The sequence below is a fragment of the Salvelinus alpinus genome, chromosome 3 (assembly GCF_045679555.1).
Source record: "Salvelinus alpinus chromosome 3, SLU_Salpinus.1, whole genome shotgun sequence".
Classification (NCBI taxonomy): domain Eukaryota; kingdom Metazoa; phylum Chordata; class Actinopteri; order Salmoniformes; family Salmonidae; genus Salvelinus; species Salvelinus alpinus.
Genome location: NC_092088.1, coordinates 85,915,714 through 85,939,711, shown reverse-complemented (window position 1 = coordinate 85,939,711; position 23,998 = coordinate 85,915,714).

Below are 23,998 nucleotides of genomic sequence, written 5' to 3'. Positions count from 1 at the left end.
TATGGTAACTCCCTCTCTATTTCTACCTGACTCTGACACAGTGTTGTCTATGGTAACTCCCTCTCTATTTCTACCTGACTCTGACACCGTGTTGTCTATGGTAACTCCCTCTCTATTTCTACCTGACTCTGACACCATGTTGTCTATGGTAACTCCCTCTCTATTTCTACCTGACTCTGACACCATGTTGTCTATGGTAACTCCCTCTCTATTTCTACCTGACTCTGACACAGTGTTGTCTATGGTAACTCCCTCTCTATTTCTACCTGACTCTGACACAGTGTTGTCTATGGTAACTCCCTCTCTATTTCTACCTGACTCTGACACCGTGTTGTCTATGGTAACTCCCTCTCTATTTCTACCTGACTCTGACACCGTGTTGTCTATGGTAACTCCCTCTCTATTTCTACCTGACTCTGACACCATGTTGTCTATGGTAACTCCCTCTCTATTTCTACCTGACTCTGACACAGTGTTGTCTATGGTAACTCCCTCTCTATTTCTACCTGACTCTGACACCGTGTTGTCTATGGTAACTCCCTCTCTATTTCTACCTGACTCTGACACCATGTTGTCTATGGTAACTCCCTCTCTATTTCTACCTGACTCTGACACAGTGTTGTCTATGGTAACTCCCTCTCTATTTCTACCTGACTCTGACACCGTGTTGTCTATGGTAACTCCCTCTCTATTTCTACCTGACTCTGACACCGTGTTGTCTATGGTAACTCCCTCTCTATTTCTACCTGACTCTGACACCAGTGTTGTCTATGGTAACTCCCTCTCTATTTCTACCTGACTCTGACACCGTGTTGTCTATGGTAACTCCCTCTCTATTTCTACCTGACTCTGACACAGTGTTGTCTATGGTAACTCCCTCTCTATTTCTACCTGACTCTGACACCAGTGTTGTCTATGGTAACTCCCTCTCTATTTCTACCTGACTCTGACACCATGTTGTCTATGGTAACTCCCTCTCTATTTCTACCTGACTCTGACACAGTGTTGTCTATGGTAACTCCCTCTCTATTTCTACCTGACTCTGACACCATGTTGTCTATGGTAACTCCCTCTCTATTTCTACCTGACTCTGACACAGTGTTGTCTATGGTAACTCCCTCTCTATTTCTACCTGACTCTGACACAGTGTTGTCTATGGTAACTCCCTCTCTATTTCTACCTGACTCTGACACCGTGTTGTCTATGGTAACTCCCTCTCTATTTCTACCTGACTCTGACACCGTGTTGTCTATGGTAACTCCCTCTCTATTTCTACCTGACTCTGACACAGTGTTGTCTATGGTAACTCCCTCTCTATTTCTACCTGACTCTGACACCGTGTTGTCTATGGTAACTCCCTCTCTATTTCTACCTGACTCTGACACCGTGTTGTCTATGGTAACTCCCTCTCTATTTCTACCTGACTCTGACACCGTGTTGTCTATGGTAACTCCCTCTCTATTTCTACCTGACTCTGACACAGTGTTGTCTATGGTAACTCCCTCTCTATTTCTACCTGACTCTGACACCATGTTGTCTATGGTAACTCCCTCTCTATTTCTACCTGACTCTGACACAGTGTTGTCTATGGTAACTCCCTCTCTATTTCTACCTGACTCTGACACCGTGTTGTCTATGGTAACTCCCTCTCTATTTCTACCTGACTCTGACACCATGTTGTCTATGGTAACTCCCTCTCTATTTCTACCTGACTCTGACACCATGTTGTCTATGGTAACTCCCTCTCTATTTCTACCTGACTCTGACACAGTGTTGTCTATGGTAACTCCCTCTCTATTTCTACCTGACTCTGACACCGTGTTGTCTATGGTAACTCCCTCTCTATTTCTACCTGACTCTGACACCGTGTTGTCTATGGTAACTCCCTCTCTATTTCTACCTGACTCTGACACCATGTTGTCTATGGTAACTCCCTCTCTATTTCTACCTGACTCTGACACAGTGTTGTCTATGGTAACTCCCTCTCTATTTCTACCTGACTCTGACACAGTGTTGTCTATGGTAACTCCCTCTCTATTTCTACCTGACTCTGACACCATGTTGTCTATGGTAACTCCCTCTCTATTTCTACCTGACTCTGACACCGTGTTGTCTATGGTAACTCCCTCTCTATTTCTACCTGACTCTGACACCATGTTGTCTATGGTAACTCCCTCTCTATTTCTACCTGACTCTGACACAGTGTTGTCTATGGTAACTCCCTCTCTATTTCTACCTGACTCTGACACCGTGTTGTCTATGGTAACTCCCTCTCTATTTCTACCTGACTCTGACACAGTGTTGTCTATGGTAACTCCCTCTCTATTTCTACCTGACTCTGACACCGTGTTGTCTATGGTAACTCCCTCTCTATTTCTACCTGACTCTGACACCGTGTTGTCTATGGTAACTCCCTCTCTATTTCTACCTGACTCTGACACCGTGTTGTCTATGGTAACTCCCTCTCTATTTCTACCTGACTCTGACACCATGTTGTCTATGGTAACTCCCTCTCTATTTCTACCTGACTCTGACACAGTGTTGTCTATGGTAACTCCCTCTCTATTTCTACCTGACTCTGACACCGTGTTGTCTATGGTAACTCCCTCTCTATTTCTACCTGACTCTGACACCATGTTGTCTATGGTAACTCCCTCTCTATTTCTACCTGACTCTGACACCGTGTTGTCTATGGTAACTCCCTCTCTATTTCTACCTGACTCTGACACAGTGTTGTCTATGGTAACTCCCTCTCTATTTCTACCTGACTCTGACACCATGTTGTCTATGGTAACTCCCTCTCTATTTCTACCTGACTCTGACACCGTGTTGTCTATGGTAACTCCCTCTCTATTTCTACCTGACTCTGACACCGTGTTGTCTATGGTAACTCCCTCTCTATTTCTACCTGACTCTGACACCAGTGTTGTCTATGGTAACTCCCTCTCTATTTCTACCTGACTCTGACACAGTGTTGTCTATGGTAACTCCCTCTCTATTTCTACCTGACTCTGACACCGTGTTGTCTATGGTAACTCCCTCTCTATTTCTACCTGACTCTGACACCGTGTTGTCTATGGTAACTCCCTCTCTATTTCTACCTGACTCTGACACCATGTTGTCTATGGTAACTCCCTCTCTATTTCTACCTGACTCTGACACCAGTGTTGTCTATGGTAACTCCCTCTCTATTTCTACCTGACTCTGACACCAGTGTTGTCTATGGTAACTCCCTCTCTATTTCTACCTGACTCTGACACCGTGTTGTCTATGGTAACTCCCTCTCTATTTCTACCTGACTCTGACACCGTGTTGTCTATGGTAACTCCCTCTCTATTTCTACCTGACTCTGACACCGTGTTGTCTATGGTAACTCCCTCTCTATTTCTACCTGACTCTGACACCATGTTGTCTATGGTAACTCCCTCTCTATTTCTACCTGACTCTGACACCGTGTTGTCTATGGTAACTCCCTCTCTATTTCTACCTGACTCTGACACAGTGTTGTCTATGGTAACTCCCTCTCTCTTTCTACCTGACTCTGACACCGTGTTGTCTATGGTAACTCCCTCTCTATTTCTACCTGACTCTGACACCGTGTTGTCTATGGTAACTCCCTCTCTATTTCTACCTGACTCTGACACAGTGTTGTCTATGGTAACTCCCTCTCTATTTCTACCTGACTCTGACACCATGTTGTCTATGGTAACTCCCTCTCTATTTCTACCTGACTCTGACACCGTGTTGTCTATGGTAACTCCCTCTCTATTTCTACCTGACTCTGACACCGTGTTGTCTATGGTAACTCCCTCTCTATTTCTACCTGACTCTGACACAGTGTTGTCTATGGTAACTCCCTCTCTATTTCTACCTGACTCTGACACCGTGTTGTCTATGGTAACTCCCTCTCTATTTCTACCTGACTCTGACACCGTGTTGTCTATGGTAACTCCCTCTCTATTTCTACCTGACTCTGACACCGTGTTGTCTATGGTAACTCCCTCTCTATTTCTACCTGACTCTGACACCATGTTGTCTATGGTAACTCCCTCTCTATTTCTACCTGACTCTGACACCAGTGTTGTCTATGGTAACTCCCTCTCTATTTCTACCTGACTCTGACACCGTGTTGTCTATGGTAACTCCCTCTCTATTTCTACCTGACTCTGACACCATGTTGTCTATGGTAACTCCCTCTCTATTTCTACCTGACTCTGACACCGTGTTGTCTATGGTAACTCCCTCTCTATTTCTACCTGACTCTGACACCGTGTTGTCTATGGTAACTCCCTCTCTATTTCTACCTGACTCTGACACCGTGTTGTCTATGGTAACTCCCTCTCTATTTCTACCTGACTCTGACACAGTGTTGTCTATGGTAACTCCCTCTCTATTTCTACCTGACTCTGACACCGTGTTGTCTATGGTAACTCCCTCTCTATTTCTACCTGACTCTGACACCGTGTTGTCTATGGTAACTCCCTCTCTATTTCTACCTGACTCTGACACCATGTTGTCTATGGTAACTCCCTCTCTATTTCTACCTGACTCTGACACAGTGTTGTCTATGGTAACTCCCTCTCTATTTCTACCTGACTCTGACACCGTGTTGTCTATGGTAACTCCCTCTCTATTTCTACCTGACTCTGACACCATGTTGTCTATGGTAACTCCCTCTCTATTTCTACCTGACTCTGACACCGTGTTGTCTATGGTAACTCCCTCTCTATTTCTACCTGACTCTGACACCGTGTTGTCTATGGTAACTCCCTCTCTATTTCTACCTGACTCTGACACCGTGTTGTCTATGGTAACTCCCTCTCTATTTCTACCTGACTCTGACACCGTGTTGTCTATGGTAACTCCCTCTCTATTTCTACCTGACTCTGACACAGTGTTGTCTATGGTAACTCCCTCTCTATTTCTACCTGACTCTGACACAGTGTTGTCTATGGTAACTCCCTCTCTATTTCTACCTGACTCTGACACCGTGTTGTCTATGGTAACTCCCTCTCTATTTCTACCTGACTCTGACACAGTGTTGTCTATGGTAACTCCCTCTCTATTTCTACCTGACTCTGACACAGTGTTGTCTATGGTAACTCCCTCTCTATTTCTACCTGACTCTGACACCGTGTTGTCTATGGTAACTCCCTCTCTATTTCTACCTGACTCTGACACCGTGTTGTCTATGGTAACTCCCTCTCTATTTCTACCTGACTCTGACACAGTGTTGTCTATGGTAACTCCCTCTCTATTTCTACCTGACTCTGACACAGTGTTGTCTATGGTAACTCCCTCTCTATTTCTACCTGACTCTGACACCGTGTTGTCTATGGTAACTCCCTCTCTATTTCTACCTGACTCTGACACCGTGTTGTCTATGGTAACTCCCTCTCTATTTCTACCTGACTCTGACACCGTGTTGTCTATGGTAACTCCCTCTCTATTTCTACCTGACTCTGACACCGTGTTGTCTATGGTAACTCCCTCTCTATTTCTACCTGACTCTGACACCAGTGTTGTCTATGGTAACTCCCTCTCTATTTCTACCTGACTCTGACACAGTGTTGTCTATGGTAACTCCCTCTCTATTTCTACCTGACTCTGACACCATGTTGTCTATGGTAACTCCCTCTCTATTTCTACCTGACTCTGACACCGTGTTGTCTATGGTAACTCCCTCTCTATTTCTACCTGACTCTGACACCGTGTTGTCTATGGTAACTCCCTCTCTATTTCTACCTGACTCTGACACCATGTTGTCTATGGTAACTCCCTCTCTATTTCTACCTGACTCTGACACCGTGTTGTCTATGGTAACTCCCTCTCTATTTCTACCTGACTCTGACACCGTGTTGTCTATGGTAACTCCCTCTCTATTTCTACCTGACTCTGACACCAGTGTTGTCTATGGTAACTCCCTCTCTATTTCTACCTGACTCTGACACAGTGTTGTCTATGGTAACTCCCTCTCTATTTCTACCTGACTCTGACACCGTGTTGTCTATGGTAACTCCCTCTCTATTTCTACCTGACTCTGACACCGTGTTGTCTATGGTAACTCCCTCTCTATTTCTACCTGACTCTGACACCGTGTTGTCTATGGTAACTCCCTCTCTATTTCTACCTGACTCTGACACAGTGTTGTCTATGGTAACTCCCTCTCTATTTCTACCTGACTCTGACACCGTGTTGTCTATGGTAACTCCCTCTCTATTTCTACCTGACTCTGACACCATGTTGTCTATGGTAACTCCCTCTCTATTTCTACCTGACTCTGACACCGTGTTGTCTATGGTAACTCCCTCTCTATTTCTACCTGACTCTGACACCGTGTTGTCTATGGTAACTCCCTCTCTATTTCTACCTGACTCTGACACAGTGTTGTCTATGGTAACTCCCTCTCTATTTCTACCTGACTCTGACACAGTGTTGTCTATGGTAACTCCCTCTCTATTTCTACCTGACTCTGACACCGTGTTGTCTATGGTAACTCCCTCTCTATTTCTACCTGACTCTGACACCGTGTTGTCTATGGTAACTCCCTCTCTATTTCTACCTGACTCTGACACCATGTTGTCTATGGTAACTCCCTCTCTATTTCTACCTGACTCTGACACCGTGTTGTCTATGGTAACTCCCTCTCTATTTCTACCTGACTCTGACACCGTGTTGTCTATGGTAACTCCCTCTCTATTTCTACCTGACTCTGACACCGTGTTGTCTATGGTAACTCCCTCTCTATTTCTACCTGACTCTGACACCGTGTTGTCTATGGTAACTCCCTCTCTATTTCTACCTGACTCTGACACCGTGTTGTCTATGGTAACTCCCTCTCTATTTCTACCTGACTCTGACACCATGTTGTCTATGGTAACTCCCTCTCTATTTCTACCTGACTCTGACACAGTGTTGTCTATGGTAACTCCCTCTCTATTTCTACCTGACTCTGACACCGTGTTGTCTATGGTAACTCCCTCTCTATTTCTACCTGACTCTGACACCGTGTTGTCTATGGTAACTCCCTCTCTATTTCTACCTGACTCTGACACCATGTTGTCTATGGTAACTCCCTCTCTATTTCTACCTGACTCTGACACCATGTTGTCTATGGTAACTCCCTCTCTATTTCTACCTGACTCTGACACCATGTTGTCTATGGTAACTCCCTCTCTATTTCTACCTGACTCTGACACCGTGTTGTCTATGGTAACTCCCTCTCTATTTCTACCTGACTCTGACACCGTGTTGTCTATGGTAACTCCCTCTCTATTTCTACCTGACTCTGACACCGTGTTGTCTATGGTAACTCCCTCTCTATTTCTACCTGACTCTGACACCGTGTTGTCTATGGTAACTCCCTCTCTATTTCTACCTGACTCTGACACCATGTTGTCTATGGTAACTCCCTCTCTATTTCTACCTGACTCTGACACCATGTTGTCTATGGTAACTCCCTCTCTATTTCTACCTGACTCTGACACCGTGTTGTCTATGGTAACTCCCTCTCTATTTCTACCTGACTCTGACACCGTGTTGTCTATGGTAACTCCCTCTCTATTTCTACCTGACTCTGACACCATGTTGTCTATGGTAACTCCCTCTCTATTTCTACCTGACTCTGACACCGTGTTGTCTATGGTAACTCCCTCTCTATTTCTACCTGACTCTGACACCGTGTTGTCTATGGTAACTCCCTCTCTATTTCTACCTGACTCTGACACAGTGTTGTCTATGGTAACTCCCTCTCTATTTCTACCTGACTCTGACACCGTGTTGTCTATGGTAACTCCCTCTCTATTTCTACCTGACTCTGACACCATGTTGTCTATGGTAACTCCCTCTCTATTTCTACCTGACTCTGACACCATGTTGTCTATGGTAACTCCCTCTCTATTTCTACCTGACTCTGACACCATGTTGTCTATGGTAACTCCCTCTCTATTTCTACCTGACTCTGACACCGTGTTGTCTATGGTAACTCCCTCTCTATTTCTACCTGACTCTGACACAGTGTTGTCTATGGTAACTCCCTCTCTATTTCTACCTGACTCTGACACAGTGTTGTCTATGGTAACTCCCTCTCTATTTCTACCTGACTCTGACACCGTGTTGTCTATGGTAACTCCCTCTCTATTTCTACCTGACTCTGACACCGTGTTGTCTATGGTAACTCCCTCTCTATTTCTACCTGACTCTGACACCATGTTGTCTATGGTAACTCCCTCTCTATTTCTACCTGACTCTGACACAGTGTTGTCTATGGTAACTCCCTCTCTATTTCTACCTGACTCTGACACCGTGTTGTCTATGGTAACTCCCTCTCTATTTCTACCTGACTCTGACACCATGTTGTCTATGGTAACTCCCTCTCTATTTCTACCTGACTCTGACACAGTGTTGTCTATGGTAACTCCCTCTCTATTTCTACCTGACTCTGACACCATGTTGTCTATGGTAACTCCCTCTCTATTTCTACCTGACTCTGACACAGTGTTGTCTATGGTAACTCCCTCTCTATTTCTACCTGACTCTGACACCGTGTTGTCTATGGTAACTCCCTCTCTATTTCTACCTGACTCTGACACCATGTTGTCTATGGTAACTCCCTCTCTATTTCTACCTGACTCTGACACCAGTGTTGTCTATGGTAACTCCCTCTCTATTTCTACCTGACTCTGACACCATGTTGTCTATGGTAACTCCCTCTCTATTTCTACCTGACTCTGACACCGTGTTGTCTATGGTAACTCCCTCTCTATTTCTACCTGACTCTGACACCGTGTTGTCTATGGTAACTCCCTCTCTATTTCTACCTGACTCTGACACCGTGTTGTCTATGGTAACTCCCTCTCTATTTCTACCTGACTCTGACACCGTGTTGTCTATGGTAACTCCCTCTCTATTTCTACCTGACTCTGACACCGTGTTGTCTATGGTAACTCCCTCTCTATTTCTACCTGACTCTGACACCGTGTTGTCTATGGTAACTCCCTCTCTATTTCTACCTGACTCTGACACCATGTTGTCTATGGTAACTCCCTCTCTATTTCTACCTGACTCTGACACCGTGTTGTCTATGGTAACTCCCTCTCTATTTCTACCTGACTCTGACACCGTGTTGTCTATGGTAACTCCCTCTCTATTTCTACCTGACTCTGACACCGTGTTGTCTATGGTAACTCCCTCTCTATTTCTACCTGACTCTGACACCGTGTTGTCTATGGTAACTCCCTCTCTATTTCTACCTGACTCTGACACAGTGTTGTCTATGGTAACTCCCTCTCTATTTCTACCTGACTCTGACACCGTGTTGTCTATGGTAACTCCCTCTCTATTTCTACCTGACTCTGACACCGTGTTGTCTATGGTAACTCCCTCTCTATTTCTACCTGACTCTGACACCATGTTGTCTATGGTAACTCCCTCTCTATTTCTACCTGACTCTGACACCAGTGTTGTCTATGGTAACTCCCTCTCTATTTCTACCTGACTCTGACACCGTGTTGTCTATGGTAACTCCCTCTCTATTTCTACCTGACTCTGACACCGTGTTGTCTATGGTAACTCCCTCTCTATTTCTACCTGACTCTGACACCGTGTTGTCTATGGTAACTCCCTCTCTATTTCTACCTGACTCTGACACCATGTTGTCTATGGTAACTCCCTCTCTATTTCTACCTGACTCTGACACAGTGTTGTCTATGGTAACTCCCTCTCTATTTCTACCTGACTCTGACACCGTGTTGTCTATGGTAACTCCCTCTCTATTTCTACCTGACTCTGACACCATGTTGTCTATGGTAACTCCCTCTCTATTTCTACCTGACTCTGACACAGTGTTGTCTATGGTAACTCCCTCTCTATTTCTACCTGACTCTGACACCGTGTTGTCTATGGTAACTCCCTCTCTATTTCTACCTGACTCTGACACCGTGTTGTCTATGGTAACTCCCTCTCTATTTCTACCTGACTCTGACACCGTGTTGTCTATGGTAACTCCCTCTCTATTTCTACCTGACTCTGACACCATGTTGTCTATGGTAACTCCCTCTCTATTTCTACCTGACTCTGACACCGTGTTGTCTATGGTAACTCCCTCTCTATTTCTACCTGACTCTGACACCGTGTTGTCTATGGTAACTCCCTCTCTATTTCTACCTGACTCTGACACCGTGTTGTCTATGGTAACTCCCTCTCTATTTCTACCTGACTCTGACACCGTGTTGTCTATGGTAACTCCCTCTCTATTTCTACCTGACTCTGACACCAGTGTTGTCTATGGTAACTCCCTCTCTATTTCTACCTGACTCTGACACCGTGTTGTCTATGGTAACTCCCTCTCTATTTCTACCTGACTCTGACACCGTGTTGTCTATGGTAACTCCCTCTCTATTTCTACCTGACTCTGACACCATGTTGTCTATGGTAACTCCCTCTCTATTTCTACCTGACTCTGACACCGTGTTGTCTATGGTAACTCCCTCTCTATTTCTACCTGACTCTGACACCGTGTTGTCTATGGTAACTCCCTCTCTATTTCTACCTGACTCTGACACCATGTTGTCTATGGTAACTCCCTCTCTATTTCTACCTGACTCTGACACAGTGTTGTCTATGGTAACTCCCTCTCTATTTCTACCTGACTCTGACACCGTGTTGTCTATGGTAACTCCCTCTCTATTTCTACCTGACTCTGACACCGTGTTGTCTATGGTAACTCCCTCTCTATTTCTACCTGACTCTGACACCGTGTTGTCTATGGTAACTCCCTCTCTATTTCTACCTGACTCTGACACCAGTGTTGTCTATGGTAACTCCCTCTCTATTTCTACCTGACTCTGACACCAGTGTTGTCTATGGTAACTCCCTCTCTATTTCTACCTGACTCTGACACCGTGTTGTCTATGGTAACTCCCTCTCTATTTCTACCTGACTCTGACACCATGTTGTCTATGGTAACTCCCTCTCTATTTCTACCTGACTCTGACACCATGTTGTCTATGGTAACTCCCTCTCTATTTCTACCTGACTCTGACACCGTGTTGTCTATGGTAACTCCCTCTCTATTTCTACCTGACTCTGACACCGTGTTGTCTATGGTAACTCCCTCTCTATTTCTACCTGACTCTGACACAGTGTTGTCTATGGTAACTCCCTCTCTATTTCTACCTGACTCTGACACCGTGTTGTCTATGGTAACTCCCTCTCTATTTCTACCTGACTCTGACACCGTGTTGTCTATGGTAACTCCCTCTCTATTTCTACCTGACTCTGACACCATGTTGTCTATGGTAACTCCCTCTCTATTTCTACCTGACTCTGACACCAGTGTTGTCTATGGTAACTCCCTCTCTATTTCTACCTGACTCTGACACCATGTTGTCTATGGTAACTCCCTCTCTATTTCTACCTGACTCTGACACCGTGTTGTCTATGGTAACTCCCTCTCTATTTCTACCTGACTCTGACACCGTGTTGTCTATGGTAACTCCCTCTCTATTTCTACCTGACTCTGACACCGTGTTGTCTATGGTAACTCCCTCTCTATTTCTACCTGACTCTGACACCGTGTTGTCTATGGTAACTCCCTCTCTATTTCTACCTGACTCTGACACCGTGTTGTCTATGGTAACTCCCTCTCTATTTCTACCTGACTCTGACACCGTGTTGTCTATGGTAACTCCCTCTCTATTTCTACCTGACTCTGACACCGTGTTGTCTATGGTAACTCCCTCTCTATTTCTACCTGACTCTGACACCGTGTTGTCTATGGTAACTCCCTCTCTATTTCTACCTGACTCTGACACCGTGTTGTCTATGGTAACTCCCTCTCTATTTCTACCTGACTCTGACACCGTGTTGTCTATGGTAACTCCCTCTCTATTTCTACCTGACTCTGACACCAGTGTTGTCTATGGTAACTCCCTCTCTATTTCTACCTGACTCTGACACCGTGTTGTCTATGGTAACTCCCTCTCTATTTCTACCTGACTCTGACACCATGTTGTCTATGGTAACTCCCTCTCTATTTCTACCTGACTCTGACACCGTGTTGTCTATGGTAACTCCCTCTCTATTTCTACCTGACTCTGACACCGTGTTGTCTATGGTAACTCCCTCTCTATTTCTACCTGACTCTGACACCGTGTTGTCTATGGTAACTCCCTCTCTATTTCTACCTGACTCTGACACCGTGTTGTCTATGGTAACTCCCTCTCTATTTCTACCTGACTCTGACACCGTGTTGTCTATGGTAACTCCCTCTCTATTTCTACCTGACTCTGACACAGTGTTGTCTATGGTAACTCCCTCTCTATTTCTACCTGACTCTGACACCGTGTTGTCTATGGTAACTCCCTCTCTATTTCTACCTGACTCTGACACAGTGTTGTCTATGGTAACTCCCTCTCTATTTCTACCTGACTCTGACACCGTGTTGTCTATGGTAACTCCCTCTCTATTTCTACCTGACTCTGACACCATGTTGTCTATGGTAACTCCCTCTCTATTTCTACCTGACTCTGACACCGTGTTGTCTATGGTAACTCCCTCTCTATTTCTACCTGACTCTGACACCAGTGTTGTCTATGGTAACTCCCTCTCTATTTCTACCTGACTCTGACACAGTGTTGTCTATGGTAACTCCCTCTCTATTTCTACCTGACTCTGACACAGTGTTGTCTATGGTAACTCCCTCTCTATTTCTACCTGACTCTGACACAGTGTTGTCTATGGTAACTCCCTCTCTATTTCTACCTGACTCTGACACCGTGTTGTCTATGGTAACTCCCTCTCTATTTCTACCTGACTCTGACACCATGTTGTCTATGGTAACTCCCTCTCTATTTCTACCTGACTCTGACACCGTGTTGTCTATGGTAACTCCCTCTCTATTTCTACCTGACTCTGACACCGTGTTGTCTATGGTAACTCCCTCTCTATTTCTACCTGACTCTGACACAGTGTTGTCTATGGTAACTCCCTCTCTATTTCTACCTGACTCTGACACAGTGTTGTCTATGGTAACTCCCTCTCTATTTCTACCTGACGCTGACACCGTGTTGTCTATGGTAACTCCCTCTCTATTTCTACCTGACTCTGACACCGTGTTGTCTATGGTAACTCCCTCTCTATTTCTACCTGACTCTGACACCGTGTTGTCTATGGTAACTCCCTCTCTATTTCTACCTGACTCTGACACAGTGTTGTCTATGGTAACTCCCTCTCTATTTCTACCTGACTCTGACACCATGTTGTCTATGGTAACTCCCTCTCTATTTCTACCTGACTCTGACACAGTGTTGTCTATGGTAACTCCCTCTCTATTTCTACCTGACTCTGACACCATGTTGTCTATGGTAACTCCCTCTCTATTTCTACCTGACTCTGACACAGTGTTGTCTATGGTAACTCCCTCTCTATTTCTACCTGACTCTGACACCGTGTTGTCTATGGTAACTCCCTCTCTATTTCTACCTGACTATGACACCGTGTTGTCTATGGTAACTCCCTCTCTATTTTTTCACGAAGCTAGGAAATGTTTCTTAACTTAACTACCTATTGTTTCACTTAAAGGGACATTCTAAATGTTCTACTTCATATTCATATTCTCCAGCACCGCCCCAACATCTACATATGGGGAAATGGTAATTTTCTATGTGTTGTAGTAAAACTTCAAAAGGCACTTGCACTTTGTTGCAGGTGTATGGTAACAGTTGAATAAGATGAGACAAAATAAGAAATCCCACACTGATCTTGCTAGTACCACTGCTCTTTATTAAGCTTTACATGTCGGCCTTAAGGCCTTCGTCAGAGCGTTTGTGAGTGTTTTTAATTTGCACCCTTATGAGACATTCCTCAACCCACATCTGTTCAATGCATGTGATGGGGTTGCAGTCGAGGGAAAATAAGCAAGTGTTACCAAATGTAACAATGTGCATTTCATAAGTATTCTAATAAAGTGTGTACATAAAACGTATTAAACATGTCTGTAAAACCACAATGAGAACATCGACCTACCAAGTAAGTTTTAATAAATCATTGGGTACAGAGCAAGAACAAACGCCAGAGTAATCTGAAGTGGTAGCATTTATTCATGTTCACATTTACAACTTAACATGCATAGGCAACTCATCATTAAGACCTTTTGGGAATAATGTCTGGAAGGTGAAAATCCCCAAACATTCTCTTTTGCTCAGAGTATTATTTATATCTCCTCCCCTGTCTGAGATCTTGACTTTCTCTATGCCACATATATCTAAAGGTAGAAATGTAATGTTTTACGTCATTCAAATGTACTGCTACTAGATAATCCATGTCGTTTCTCCTGATTGAACTTTTATGTTTACTTATTCTCTGCTTGAGAGAACGAGAGGTTTTACCTACATAACACAGCACACATGGACATTTAATAATGTAGATAACATGGGTGGTGGAGCACATAATAATGTTATTTATTTGGAACCGTTTTCCTACATGGTGGTGGCAGAAATACTCACACTTCATCATATTGTTGCACAGCGCGCAACCTCTGCATTTATGGCTACCATTCGGTAGAGGGTGAAAAAGAGCCAGGCTCATTTTCTTTTGTGACTGTCAGTTGGCAAAATCAAATCAAATCAAATGTTATTTCTCATATGCGCCAAATACAACAGATGTAGACTTTACAGTGAAATGCTTACTTACAAGCCCTTAACTAACAATGCAGTTTTAAGAAAATACCTAAAAAAAAGTAAGAGATTAGAATAACAAATAATTAAAGAGCAGCGGTAAATAACAATGCCAGGGCTATATACAGGGAGTACCGGTGTTGAGGTAATTCAGGTAATATGTACATGTATGTAGAGTTATTAAAGTGACTATACATAGATAATAACAGAGAGTAGCAGCAGTGTAGAAGGGGTGGGGGGGGGGGGGGGGGCAATGCAAAAGTCTGGGTAGCCATTTGATTACCTGTTCAGGAGTCTTATGGATTGGGGGTAGAAGCTGTTTTGAAGCTTCTTGGACTTAGACTTGGCACTCCGGTACCGCTTGCCATGCGGTAGCAGAGAGAACAGTCTATGACTAGGGTGGCTGGAGTCTTTGACAATTTTTAGGGCCTTCCTCTGACACTGCCTGGTATAGAAGTCCTGAAAGGCAGGAAGCTTGTCCCCGGTGATGTACTGTGCCGTGCGCACTACCCTCTGTAGTGCCTTGCGGTCGGAGGCCGAGTAGTTGCCATACCAGTCAATTGATGCAACCCGTCAGGATGCTCTCGATGGTGCAGCTGTTAAACCTTTTGAGGAGCTGAGGACCCATGCCAAATCTTTTCAGTCACCTGAGGGGGAATAGGTTTTGTTGTGCCCTCTTCATGACTGTCTTGGTGTGCTAGGACCATGTTAGATTGTTGGTGATGTGGACGCCAAGGAACTTGAAGCTCACAACCTGCTCCACTACAGCCCCGTCGATGAGAATGGGGGCATGCTCGGTCCTCCTTTTCTTGTAGCCCATGATCATCTCCTTTGTCTTGATCATGTTGAGGGAGAGGTTGTTGTCCTTGCACCATACGGTCAGGTCTCTGACCTCCTCCCTATAGGCTGTCTCATCGTTGTCGGTGATCCGGCTTACCATTGTTGTGTCATCAGCAAACTTAATGATGGTGTTGGAGTCGTGCTTGGCCGTGCAGTCATGAGTGAACAGGGAGTTCAGGAGGGGACTAAGCACGCATCCCTGAGGGGCCCCCGTGTTGAGGTTCAGCGTGGCACATGTGTTGTTACCTACCCTTACCACATGGGGGCGGCCCGTCAGGAAGTCCAGGATCCAGTTGCAGAGGGAGGTGTTTAGTCCCAGAGTCCTTAGCTGAGTGATGAGCTTTGAGGGCACTATGTTGTTGAACGCTGAGCTGTAGTCAATGAATAGCATTCTCACATAGGTGTTCCTTTTGTCCAGGTGGGAAAGGCCAATGTGGAGTGCAATGGAGATTGCATCATCTGTGGATCTGTTGGTGAGGTATGCAAATTGGAGTGGGTCTAGGGTTTCTGGGATAATGGTGTTGATGTGAGCCATGAGCAGCCTTTCAAAGCATTTCATGGCTACATACCTGAGTCCTACGGGTCGGTAGTCATTTAGGCAGGTTACCTTAGTGTTCTTGTGCACAGGGACTATGGTGGTCTGCTTGAAACATGTAGGTATTACAGACTCAGACAGGGAGAGGTTGAAAATGTCAGTGAAGACACTTGTCAGTTGGTCAGCGCATGCTTGGAGTACACGTTCTGGTAATCCGTTTGGCCCTGCGGCCTTGTGAATGTTGACCTGTTTAAAGGTTTTACTCGCATCGGCTGTGGAGAGCGTGATCACACAGTTGTCCGGAACAGCTGATGTACTCATGCATGTTTCAGTGTTACTTGCCTCGAATCGGGCATAGAAGTAATTTAGCTTGTCTGGTAGGCTTGTGTCACTGTGCAGCTCTCGGCTGTTCTTCCCTTTGTAATCTGTAATAGTTTGCAAGCCCTGCCACATCCGACGAGCGTCGGATTCGGTGTAGTACGATTCGATCTTAGTCCTGTATTGACGCTTTGCCTGTTTGATGGTTCGTCGGAGGGAATAGCGGGATTTCTTGTAAGCTTCCGGGTTAGAGTCCCGCTCCTTGAAAGTTGCAGCTCTACCCTTAAGCTCAATGCGAATGTTGCCTGTAATCCATGGCTTCTGGTTGGGGTATGTACGTACAGTCACTGTGGGGACGACGTCCTCGATGCACTTATTGATAAACGATTAAAACATTCCCAAACCAGAAACCGTGGATTGACGGCAGCATTCGCGTGAAACTGAAAGCGCGAACACTGCTTTTAACCAGGGCAAGGTGACCGGAAACATGACCGAATACAAACAGTGTAGCTATTCTCTCCGCAAGGCAATCAAACAGGCTAAGTCCCAGTACAGAGACAAAATAGAGTCGCAATTCAACAGCTCAGACACAAGAGGTATGTGGCAGGGTCTACAGTCTATCACGGATTACAAAACCTCAGGAGGCTGAAGAAATTCGGCTTGTCACCAAAAGCACTCACAAACTTCTACAGATGCACAATCGAGAGCATCCTGTCGGGCTGTATCACCGCCTGGTACGGCAACTGCTCCGCACACAACCGTAAGGCTCTCCAGCGGGTAGTGAGGTCTGCAGAACGCATCACCGGGGGCAAACTACCTGCCCTCCAGGACACCTACACCACCCGATGTCACAGGAAGGCCATAAAGATCATCAAGGACAACAACCACCCAAGCCACTGCCTGTTCACCCCGCTATCATCCAGAAGGCGAGGTCAGTACAGGTGCATCAAAGCAGGGACCGAGAGACTGAAAAACAGCTTCTATCTCAAGGCCATCAGACTGTTAAACAGCCACCACTAACATTTAGCGGCCGCTGCCAACATACTGACTCAACTCCAGCCACTTTAAAAATGGGAATTGATGGAAATTATGTAAAAATGTACCACTAGCCACTTTAAACAATGCCACTTAATATAATGTTTACATACCCTACATTACCCATCTCATATGTATATGTATATACTGTACTCTATATCATCTACTGCATCTTGCCATCTTTATGTAATACATGTACCACTAGCCACTTTAAACTATGCCACTTTATGTTTACATACCCTACAGTACTCATCTCATATGTATATACCGTACTCTATACCATCTACTGCATCTTGCCTATGCCGTTCTGTACCATCACTCATTCATATATCTTTATGTACATATTCTTTATCCCTTTATACTTGTGTGTATAAGGTAGTAGTTGTGGAATTGTTAGGTTAGATTACTTGTTGTTATTACTGCATTGTCGGAACTAGAAGCACAAGCATTTCGCTACACTCGCATTAACATCTGCTAACCATGTGTATGTGACTAATAAAATTTGATTTGATTTGATTTGATTAAAGCTAGTAACTGATGTGGTGTACTACTCAATGCCATCAGAAGAATCCTGGAACATATTCCAGTCTGTACTAGCAAAACAGTCCTGTAGTTTAGCATCTGCTTCATCTGACCACTTTTTTATAGACTGAGTCACTGTTTCTTCCTGCTTTAATTGTTGCTTGTAAGCAGTAATCAGGAGGATAATATTATGGTAAGATTTGCCAAATGGAGGGCGAGGGAGAGCTCTGTACGCATCTCTGTGTTTGGAGTAAAGGTGGCCTAGAATTGTTTCCCCTCTGGTTGCACATTTAACATAGTGATAGAAATTAGGTAAAACTGATTTGTTTCCCTTCATTAAAGTCCCCGGCCACTAGGAGCGCCGCCTCTGGATGAGCGTTTTCCTGTTTGCTTATAGCGGAATACAGCTCATTGAGTGTGGTTTTAGTGCCAGCATCGGACTGTGGTGGTATGTAGACAGCTACGAAAAATACAGATGAAAACTCTCAAAAAAAAAATCACAAAATAGATGGCATCATAAGGCAGGAAAATTATGTGGATATATTGAAGCAACATCTCAAGACATCAGTCAGGAAGTTAAAGCTTGGTCGCAAATGGGTCTTCCAAATGGACAATGACCCGAAGCATACTTCCAAAGTTGTGTCAAAATGGCTTCAGGATAACAAAGTCAAGGTATTGGAGTGGCCATCACAAAGCCCTGAACTCAATCCTGTAGAAAATTTGTGGGCAGAACTGAAAAAGTGTGTGTGAGCAAGCAGGCCTATAAACCTGACTCAGTTACACCAGCTCTGTCAGGAGGAATGGACCAAATTTCACCCAACCTATTGTGGGAAGCTTGTGGAAGGCTACCTGAAACGTTTGACCAAAGTAAAACATTTTAAAGGCAATGCTACCAAATACTAATTGAGTGTATGTAAACCTCTGACCCACTGGGAATGTGATGAAAGAAATAAAAGCTGAAATAAATCATTCTCTCTACTAATATTCTGACATTTCACATTCTTAACATAAAGTGGTGATCCTAACTGACCTAAAACAGGGAATTTTTACACGGATTAAATGTCAGGAATTGTGAAAAAGTGAGTTTAAATGTATTTGGTGAAGGTGTATGTAAACTTCCCACTTCAACTGTACACAGTGCCTTCTGAAAGTATTCACACACCTTGGCTTTTTCCACATTTTCTTGTGTTACAGGCGGAATTTATAAGTGATTAAATTGAGATTTTGTGTCACTGGCCTACACACACTCCCCCATAATGTTAAAGTGGAATTATGTTTTTAGATATTTGAAATAAATAATAAAAAATGAAAAGCTGAAATGTACCTATTTACTCAAGACATTTCAGCTTTTCATTTTTTATTATTTATTTCAAATATCTAAAAACATAATTATCTTTTGTTAAGGCAAGCCTGAATAAGTGCAGGAGTAGAACATTGCTTAATAGGTTGCATGGACTCACTGTGTGTGCAATAATAGTGTTTAACATGATGTTTGAATGACAAACTCATCTCTGTACCCCACACATACAATTATCTATAAGATCCCTTGGTCGAGCAGTGAATTTCAAACACAGATTCAACCACAAAGACCAGGGAGGTTTTCCAATGCCTCGCAAAGAAGGGCCCCTATTGGTAGATGGGTAAAATATAAAGAGCAGACATTGAATCTCCCTTTGAGCATGGTGAAGTTATTAATTACACTTTGGATGGTGCATCATCCAAAGGGGCGGCAGGTAGCCTAGCAGTTAGAGCGTTGGGGCCAGTAACCGAAAGGTTGCTAAATCGAATCCCTGAGCTGACAAGGTAAAAATCTGACCTTCTGCCCCTGAACAAGGCAGTTAACCCACTGTTCTTAGGCCGTCATTGTAAATGAGAATTTGTTCTTAACTGACTTGTCTAGTTAAATAAATAAAATAATCAATACACCCAGTCATTACAAAGATACATGTGTCCTAACTCAGTTGACTTTGTCATTATGAGGTATTGTCGGTAAATGGTTGCGAAAAAACATCTATTTAATACTTTTTGAATTTATGCTGTAAATGTGGAATAAGTCCAGGGATATGAATACTTTCTGCCAAAACTGTATTTGAGTCATACAGTATATACAGTACCAGTCAAAAGTTTGGACACCTACTCATTCAAGGGTTTTTCTTTATTCTTACTATTTTCTACATTGTATACAGAAGATAGCCCTATTTTCAAAATACCAAGCCCATATTATGTCAAGAACAGCTCAAATAAGCAAAGAGAAACGACAGTCCATCATTACTTTAAGACATGGAGGTCAGTCAATCTGGAAAATTTCAAGAACTTTAAAAGTTTCTTCAAGTGCAGTCGCCAAAACCATCAAGCGCTGTGATGAAACTGGCTCTCATGAGGACCGCCACTTGAAAGAAAGACTCAGAGTTAGGATAAGTTCATTAGAGTTAACTGCACCTCAGATTGCAGCCCAAATAAATGCTTCACAGAGTTCTAGTAACAGACACATCTACTGTTCAGAGGAGACTGCATGAATCAGGACTTCATGGTTGAATTGCTGCAAAGAAACCACTACTAAAGGACACCAATAATAAGAAGAGATTTGCTTGGGCCAAGAAACATGAGCAATGGACATTAGACCGGTGGAAATCTGTCCTTTGGTCTGATGAGTCCAAATTTGAGATTTTTGGTTCTAACTGCCGTGTCTTTGTGAGACGCAGAGTAGGTGAAAAGATGATCTCCGCATGAGTGGTTCCCACCGTGAAGCATGGAGGAGGAGGTGTGATGGTGTGGGGGTGCTTTGCTGGTGACACTCTCTGTGATTTATTTAGAATTCAAGGCACACTTAACCAGCATTGCTATCACAGCATTCTGCAGTGATACGCCATCCCATCTGGTTTGTGCTTAGTGGGTCTATCATTTGTTTTTCAACAGGATAATTAGCCAATGTACCTTCAGGCTGTGTAAGGGCTATTTGACCAAGAAGGAGAGTGATGGAGTGCTGCATCAGATGACCTGGCCTCCACAATCACCCGAACTCAACCCAATTGAGATGGTTTGGACTAAGTTGGACTGCAGAGTGAAGGAAAAGCAGCCAACTACTCCTTCAAGACAGTTGGAAAAGCATTCCAGGTGAAGATGGTTGAGAGAATGCCAAGAGTCTGCAAAGCTGCCATCAAGGCAAATGGTGGCTAATTTGAAGAATCTCAAATATAAAATATATTTTGATTTGTTTCACACTTTTCTGGTTACTACATGATTCCATATGTGTTATTTCATAGTTTTGATGTCTTCACTATTTTTCTACAATGTACAATAAAGAAAAACCCTTGAATGATTAGGTGTGTCCAAACTTTTGACTGGTACTGTATATAAAAATGATATGGATTATATGTTATGGTTACTAATGGCATATGAATTTGCATAGTGGCATGTTGGGGATTTATTTTTGGAACAAATGGGTTAACAGACAGAACCTTTGCCAGCCTTATCAGTGCTAGAGTTAGGCTACTGTGTGTGTGTAATACTGTAATGCTTTACACACCCCTACTGAGAGAGTAATGAGAGAAGCTGCTTTTTGAATCGATCTGGACTTGCTCTAACGGGCTCCAGAATTTCTGCTGCTGCTGCTAGCTGCTGTTGTATGTGTCTGTACCAGAGCCCAGTGTGAGTCATGATATGGGAACAACCAATGGAGGGGGATAAGAGAAGGGAGATAAGCAGAATAGGAACACTCAGTCCATAGTCCCTGGAATGTTGTATGTGTCTGTACCAGAGCCCAGTGTGAGTCATGATGTGGGAACAACCAATGGAGGGGGATAAGAGAAGGGAAATCAGCAGAATTGGAACACTCAGTCCATAGCCCCTTCCCCCACACCGCTGAGACTCAGTCCATAGCCCCTTCCCCCACACCGCTGAGACTGACTCAGTCCATAGCCCCTTCCCCCACACCGCTGAGACTCAGTCCATAGCCCCTTCCCCCACACCGCTGAGACTGACTCAGTCCATAGCCCCTTCCCCCACACCGCTGAGACTGACTCAGTCCATAGCCCCTTCCCCCACACCGCTGAGACTGACTCAGTCCATAGCCCCTTCCCCCACACCGCTGAGACTCAGTCCATAGCCCCTTCCCCCACACCGCTGAGACTCAGTCCATAGCCCTTTCCCCCACACCGCTGAGACTCAGTCCATAGCCCCTTCCCCCACACCGCTGAGACTGACTCAGTCCATAGCCCTTTCCCCCACACCGCTGAGACTCAGTTCATAGCCCTTTCCCCCACACCGCTGAGACTCAGTCCATAGCCCTTTCCCCCACACCGCTGAGACTCAGTCCATAGCCCCTTCCCCCACACCGCTGAGACTGACTCAGTCCATAGCCCCTTCCCCCACACCGCTGAGACTCAGTCCATAGCCCCTTCCCCCACACCGCTGAGACTGACTCAGTCCATAGCCCTTTCCCCCACACCGCTGAGACTCAGGCCATAGCCCCTTCCCCCACACCGCTGTTACTGACTCAGTCCATAGCCCCTTCCCCCACACCTCTGAGACTGACTCAGTCCATAGCCCCTTCCCCCACACCTCTGAGACTGACTCAGTCCATAGCCCCTTCCCCCACACCGCTGAGACTGACTCAGTCCATAGCCACTTCCCCCACACCGCTGAGACTGACTCAGTCCATAGCCCCTTCCCCCACACCGCTGAGACTGACTCAGTCCATATCCCCTTCCCCCACACCGCTGAGACTGACTCAGTCCATAGCCCCTTCCCCCACACTGCTGAGGGAGGGGGGGTTAGGGTCTAGGTTCAACTAATCATCAAGCTTTGATAATTTTAATCAACTGTGTAGTGTTAGGGCAAAACCCAAAATGGGGCTTGGGCCTAGAGGGGAAGGGCTAAGAGCTAGGAGAAAGGGCTAGGGGGAGGGCTAGAGGCTAAGATCTAGGGGTTAGGGGGGAAGGGCTAGGGGTTGAGCTAGGGACTAGGGACTAGGGGGGAAGGGCTAGGGGTTGAGCTAGGAGGAAGGGCTAGGGGCTAGGGGGTTGCTTCTGTACAGCCTGTTGGGTACGGTTAAATTCCATGTGTCCATAGGTAGAACTTAGCCTCTTAGGTAAACTCTCCTGAGGTTAAGGGTCACCGGTTGTAACTCAGCTATGGTGGTCTGGAAAGTTACTGCTAAGGACTGATTGCCTGGGGCTGGTACCAAGAGAACAAACAGAGAGTATATTTCTGTCTTCCCCCTTTGATTAATTACTTAAAAATATAGTTGTGGTTCACTTCATCCTTTAAATCCAGCATTTCCAAACATGAACAACCTAGAATTCCCAACAAGCCTCTCATGTGGAACGAGAGAGAGCTCGGTTTGTTGTTTTGAAAGTTTCTCCTTTACAAAGTTTGTTTACTAGCCTGCCTGTTTAATTTGGATCCCTCGACGTGGTTAGCCTCAGTTGCAAGGACCGCTACTATCTGTCCTGGGATAGGTGCTAGCTATCAAGCTAGCCAGGTTTCCTTGACAGTTCGAACAGCCCATTAAGAACCAGTGTATCTTTAAGCTGTTAGCCCTTGTGGCTGGGACCGCGGATACTCTGAGGCTTGTGGCTGTTTAAATCCCTGCTGTTTGTTGCTGTTTCACAGTTCATTATCCACCCTCCCTCCCGAAAGTCTGGGAGGAGAGAGACAAGCTTCTGGGTCAGTAGCTTCAGCCCCACATCACACACACATACACCAACTGACACTCACAAGTGCCTGATTGATTGACTCTATTAGCCAAACAATGTTTCTATTTGTATTTAGGATTTTTTTCTTCATATTATGTCTTTCTCCGATAAGCTACAGTACCCAGGAAAGGGCTATCAATAGCCCATATTAATATATGTAGCCTTATAAATAAGGTTCATAAAAACAATAACTTGCTAACATTGGATAACATTCATATCCTGGCCTCACTTACATAATTACTTTGATACAGAAAAGACAGAAATACCTATGGGGGAGGTTTTGCTGTATATGTTCAGAGGCATATTCCTGTAAAGCTTTGAGAGGATCATGTCAAATTTGGTTAAATTCTTGTGTTTGCAAGTTCACCTGCCTCGTC